Genomic DNA, 6,953 nt, shown 5'->3' with positions numbered 1-6,953 from the left:
AAGGAAGGAAGGAAGGAAGGAAGGAAGGAAGGAAGGAAGGAAAGGTAGACAATAGACACCAGGTACTGTTCAAAGAGATGGGGATACAAACACAAGTAAAATAAATAGCAAGAGATTTACCTATGAATAGGGGGAAACAACACATTAAAGGGAACTTGGAAGGGCTGAGAAGGAATACTTACTTGGAGCAAGTATGAAGAGTTGGGGCAGTCCAGAGAGTAAATGGAGTTGGCAGTGAGATGAGCATTTCTTTAAGAAATTATCTGGATCAGGAAAACTCAGATTTCAGTAAAAATTTGATCAAAGACTTTTATGCTTTCCTTGTGAATAATATGAAGAGATGTGGACTAGATCTCAGTACATTTAGGTAATGACAGACTGAATGATGAGACCTAAAAAGATTGGTCATTAAGTGATTAAAGTTGATTTAGAACTATCTAGTAGAACATTGTGGATGTCAGGCCTTGATTCTGGACCATTCAGAATTTTTATCAATGGTTTTTGTGAAGATGTTATGGGAAGGATGGCTAGTCTAACTAGAGGATTGACCACTGACCCTAAGCACATATCTTTAATATAAACATATTTTTGTTAAAGTTAAATAGATATTAATTGGTTAAAAATACAACTCTAGAGTTCATTATTGCTTGTTTACTGTGAGGAATGAAGGTTCAAATTGCCAGTATTAGGAAAAATCTGCCCTCAGCCCTTAGGACCCTAAAGAGAAGATGAAGTTAGGCTCATTTACTTAGAGTAAACTCAGGGTGGTCACTATGTTAGCATTTTGACTGATAATTTTTGAATCTAAAAATGTAATGATTTTTTAAAAAAAATTTTTCCATGGTTACATGATTCATGTTCTTACTCTCTCCCCCCCCCAACCCCCAGTCCCTGTAGCCAACACACATTTCCACTGGTTTCTTCATGTGTCATTGATCAAGACCTATTCCATATTACACTAGGGTGGTCGTTTAGAGTTTACATCCTAAATCATATCCCCATCAACCCATATTTTCAAGCAGTTGTTTTTCTTCTGTGTTTCTATTCCTGTATTCTTCCTCTTAATGTAGGTAGTGTTCTTTTCCATAAATCCCTCCGAATTGTCTTGGGTCATTGCATTGCTGCGAATACAGAAGTCCATTACATTCGATTTTACCACAGTGTATCAGTCACTGGGTACAATGTTCTCCTGGTTCTGCTCCTTTCACTCTGCATCAATTCCTGGAGATCTTTCCAGTTCAGATGGAATTCTTCCAGTTTATTATTCCTTTGAAAACAATAGTATTCCATCACCAACAGATAACACAATTTGTTCAGCCATTCCCCAATTGACTGGCATACCCTCATTTTCCAGTTTTTTGCCACCACAAAGACTACAGCTATAAATATTTTTGTACATGTCTTTATCTCTATGATCTCTTTGGGTTACAAACCCAGCAATTGTATGGCTGGATCAAAGGGTAAGCAATCTTTTAATGCTCTTTGGACATAGTTCCAAATTTCCATCCAGAATGGTTGGACCAATTCACAACTCCACCAGCAATGCATTAATGTCCCAATTTTGCCACATCCCCTCCAACATTCATTACTCTCCCCTGCTGTCATTTTACCCAGTCTGCTAGGTGTGAAGTGATACCTCAGAGTTGTTTTGATTTGTATTTCTCTAATTATTAGAGATTTAGGACACTTTCTCATGTGTTTATTAATATTTTTTATTTCTTTATCTGAAAATTGCCTATTCATGTCCCTTGCCCATTTATCATTTGGAGAATGGCTTGATTTTTTTTGTACAATTGATTTAGCTCCTTGTATATTTGTGTAATTAGACCTCTGTCAGAGTTTTTTGTTATAAAAATTTTTTTCCCATTTTGTTGCTTCCCTTCTAATTTTGGTAGCATTGGTTAGGATAACACAGGATCTGGGTGCATTAATATTGAAGATCCGGAAGGCATGGAACATAATATTCCAGAAAGCAAGAGAACTGGGTCTACAACCAAGAATCAACTATCTAGCAAAACTGACTATATTTTTGAAGAGAAAAGTATGGTCATTCAATAAAATTGAGGACTTCCAAGCATTCATAAAGAAAAAAACGGACTTAAACAGAGAGTTTGTTGCCCAAACACAGAACTCAAGAGAATCACATAAGGTAATTAAGAAAGCAGGGGTGGGGGTAGGGAATCTTCTCTTTAAGGGACCCAATAAGTTCAATTGATTTGTATCCCTAGAAGAAAAGAAGATATTAGCAAATTTTAACCAATTGATTTGCCTGGACAGGCAAATCAAAAACTAATTGGAAATTAAATAATATGATTCACCAAAACCAGTCAGTTAAGGAAGAAATCATAGAAACAATCAACAATTTCATTGAAGAGAATGACAATGATGAGACATCCTACCAAACTCTGTGGGATGCAGCCAAGGCAGTACTCAGGGAGAAATTTATATCCTTGAGTGCATATATTAACAAATTAGGGAGGGCAGAGATTAATGAATTGGGCATGCAATTTAAAAAACTAGACAATGAACAAATTAAAAATCCCCAGATGAAAACTAAATTAGAAATACTAAAAATCAAAGAAGAAACTAATAAAATAGAAAGAAAAGAACTATTGGATTAATACATAAGACTAGAAACTGGTATTTAAAAAAACAGATAAAATAAACAAAGTACTGGTAAATCCAAAAAAAAGGAAAGAAGAAAACCAAATCAACAGTATCAAAGATGAAAAGGGAGACCTTGTGGGAAGACAATAAGAGAATAGATAAAAATCTGAGGCTCTTCTTTTGACCCCTTTTGTGATCCTTGTGATTTCTTGTTGAAAAGTATTGTGGCCTTATTGAAAGCTTTAAGTTCCTAGCAAACCTGAATTTAAAGGGTTAACACTGTTCCCCTTTGGCCAGGAATGCAGCTGCCTGGTATATCCAAGGCCAAAACCTTAGCAGGGGAAGTTCAAACCTGAGAAAAATATTCCCCAACTTGGCTTTCTGATAAGAACCTATCCTAACTGTGGCTCCCTGGTATCTTTTTAACAGCTTGTAATATTTTTCCTTTGTCTGGTAGTTTTTTAATTTGGCTATAATATTCCTGGAAGTTGTCAGTTGTGGATTAAATGTAGGAGTTGATCTGTGGATTCTTTCGATTTCCACTTTTCCTTCTTGTTTGAGAATGTTAGGGCAGTTTTCTTGGATAATTTCCTGTAGGATGACATTCAAACTTTTTCTTTTGTTGTGATGTTCTGATAGACCAATAATTCTTAAATTGTTTCTTCTAGATCTGTTCTCCAGATCTTTGGTTGTATTAATGAGGTGTTTCATATTCTCCTCAAATTTTTCATTTTTTAAATTTTGTTTTATATATTCTTGCTGCCTTGTAAAATCATTTGCTTCTAGTTGTTGAGTTCAGTTTTTTAAAGACTGAATTTCATTCCTGGCTTTTTGGTCATCCTTCTCCTACTGTTCTGATTTTCTTCATAGATCATCTTTTGCCTTCTTTGCTTCATTTTGAAGCTGGTCAATTCTGGCCTTTAATACATTATTTCCTTGTTTTAGTTCATGTATTTCCTTTTTCAAATTGTCTTCAGCCTCTCTTGATTGCTTTTTGAGTTCCTCAAGTTCTTGAGTTAATTGAATTTTGAGATCTTCCAAAGCCTGTGTCCAATCACTGGAGCTTCCTCCTCTTCTTCTATTTGCTCTTTTTTTGCTTCCTGGAAAGAAGCTGTCAATTGTAATTTCTTTTCTCTTTTTCTATTGTTTACTCATATTTTTTCCTTCTCTGTTCTGCTAGTTTAATCAGATGTATTTAATGATCTTTAATGAAAGATCTTCCCCCAGCTGGCAATGGAGGTTTATAGTTAAGTTCTCTGCAGTCTGTGGGGTAGGGGTGTTTGAGTTTCTCTGCCCTCTGAAGACTTCTTGTCTGTTCAATTGATGGGATTAAGCCTGGATTAATCTGTATTGCTTAATGTGCCCTGAGGCTAAAACCTTGAGAGGAAAAACAAAGAAGTAGGGGGACAAAATGGAGTGTTTTTGCTGAGCTGTCCAGCAGTAGGGTCCCCCTCCTCTCTTCTGCTGCTTGACCTGTTTTTCTTTCCTCTTGAAGCCCTTTGTTCTCTATCTCAGTGTGGTAAAGCCAGGCAGTCTCAGATTTGGCTCCATCTAAGCCACTATCTTCCAAGTGCTTTTGCTATTTTTCTCTGTCTTTCTCCTCCAGCCACCTCCCTGGTGCCTGTGTTCAATTCCCCATGTCTGGTGCCAGCAAGGCCCTCTCTCCAGGCCAGTGCGCCCGTCTGCCCAGAGATTTTGGGGGCCTCTGGAGACTTCGCACAGTGCATGGAGGAAGGGTCCTGGGATTCCCCTTCTATATCCTCAGACCCAACAGTTCAAGAATTTAAGCCTTTTTCTTAGCATAGCTCTTGATCTGTCCAGGAGTAGGATCTCCCTTCTCTGTCCCATTGTTAGATTTGGTCCTCTTTCTTCTCAAAGTGCATTGATTTCTATCTCGGTGTGGAAAGGGTACAAAGGTTTTTAGATTTGCTCTATCTAAGCTGCCATCTTCCCAGAATTCCTAAAAATATAATGATAAACTAGAACATTTGGACAAATCAAATAAGATGAAATGTAATTGGGATAAATGTGAAGTTCTACATTTATAGATGAATGTAATGTCAATTGAATACATTCAGGCCAGGATAAGTATGCTTAAACACTAGTTTGTATTATGACATAGTGCTTAGGACAGTACTTGGTACTGTAAAAAGGAATTCTTTATTCTTTTTTTAATTTAACAGGGGACCTGGAGGTCCTCTTACCATAGAGATGTGTTGGGATTAACCATCCCACAGTGACAGGAAGTAGGAACCAGGAAGTCCCCTGCTGAGCCAGTTCAGTTGATGGCTGTGAGTTGCTGACAGTTAGGGCTGGCAAGTTGGCTGCTGGGTGTGAGTTGGTGGTTGGTGTTTAGTTGCTGGAATATAAAGGCAGGCCTGAACTTACTGAGAGGGCTTTTAGTTTTAGCCTTTAGAGGGCTTTTTGCTTTTGGGGTTTTGACTTTTGGTTTGGGCTGTTAGGTTTTTTTGTTTTTTCTTTCTTGAACTTTTTGGAAGGTGGCTGGTCTTTGTTGACAGATCTAATTGGGGTTGGATTAAACACTGATTGGGTTGGTTTTGATTGGGCTGGGTTGGGTTGAAGCTTTGTGGGGTGGTTGTTAGTTATATGTAGATATAGGCAGTTTTAGGTAATCATTTTAGGTAGTTATAGGATAACTAGTATAGACATTAGGAAATTTTCTTTCTCTACTTTTTTTCCTATATTTCCTTCCTTTACTATATTCTTTTACTTATCTCTATTTTAAATTATTAAGTGTTAAAAGCTGCTAGAAGTTTTCTTTTCTCCGGCTTAAAGGGATAATATTAATTTATAACTCTACTATATTCTCATTAAAACTTAAATTATTAAAAGCTGCTCTCTTATTTTGTCAAAACTCATAATTTAACTCTTACAGTACATAGCATGAACTTAATAAATGCTAATTGTATCACTAAAGAAAAAGAATGAATGAAAAAGCATTTATGAAATCTCTAATTTATGCCAAACACTGTGCTAAATGCTTAAAAATTTAAATTAAAAAATGTAGGCAGTCTTTGCACTAGAAAGTTTACATTCTATAAGGGAAAGAATCCCTACAGGGAATCCTTGGCCAAGAAAAAACCATTTGGTTTGGAAAGTTATAGTGTAATAGGGAAAATTATGAGACTAGCCATAAATTAATCATTTTCCCTCTTATATTTTGGCAGACCATGAAGGGATTGTCCAGAACCCCTTCTTTTTTCACTCTTTTATTCTCTATATATTTTTCAGAGCAGTTTGTTAGAAATTAGATCAGATTGGTCAAGATGCCAGTCGCTGCCTTTGCTGCAACCACAAACTGCCAACCACTGCTGCCAGCCCAGATCAAAGAATTGGTAAGATAAGATCTCATGCCTTTTGAAGGGGAAAGTCCTCCTCAGAGCCATTTCTGAGGCTCTAAGACCCACCACCAGAGTGGCCCAACTGACTGAAGCTCACAGGGTTTTCCTCGCTTCACCCCCTCCTACCCTGGGCCCCTGACCACCTCTTCTTTTCCCCTCTTTTTTCAGGCCCCAAGACACAAGTGACAGCCATGTGGTCACTGCTTGCCTGCCACCCTGTAATCCCCAGTAGAGGCTTTTTTCTCCAGCACTACCCCCAGTCCTGAGAAACCCCAATCCTTGACCAAGGAACCCATTGGCCAGTACAGCACCATATACTGGCCAGTAGTAAAAATGCAAGCAATCTAAAATAAGTAAACAAAATAATAAATACAATTAAACAAAATTAAATAAAATTAATTAAATAAAATAATAATAACTGATAAAATATATTTAATTCTACCATTCAAAAAATAAATAAATAGAGGCAACTATCATCTTTTATTCTCAGGTGAGAATTCCTTTTCGATAGGAATCTTATTGCTGTCCTGAAAGAAGAAAGACATTGAAATGGAGAATCCAGAACTTGTTCAGTATGAGAAAATGTCTTCTGATCAGTCCAGTTCCAGATGGATTCCCTCTAGGAAGAGTTTCATCCAGAGAACATCTCTTACTTCATATCAGAGGATTCATAATGCAGAAAAACCTAATGAATGTGCTCAAGTAGTATGTGTCTATATTTATAAGTCTGAGGGACCACCCCACATCTATTCTATTGGCTTTTATGACAGAAAAGGAAAGGGATAAATGTTGGAGGAGATATGGGAAAACTGAGATATTAATGAACTATTGAGTAGAGTTGTGATCTGGAGCAATTTTGAACTATGTCCAAAAGGCATTAAGAAAGAAAAAGGAAAAGGACCTATAGGTGTTTTAAAAAAAACCAACACTTAAAGCTGCTCTTTTTGGGGTAACAAATGAATTTGAAACTAAGAGGGAAATCAT

The sequence above is a fragment of the Gracilinanus agilis genome, chromosome 4 (assembly GCF_016433145.1).
Source record: "Gracilinanus agilis isolate LMUSP501 chromosome 4, AgileGrace, whole genome shotgun sequence".
NCBI lineage: Eukaryota > Metazoa > Chordata > Mammalia > Didelphimorphia > Didelphidae > Gracilinanus > Gracilinanus agilis.
The sequence above is the reverse complement of the archived record's forward strand: the minus strand, read 5'-3'. Positions refer to the sequence as shown.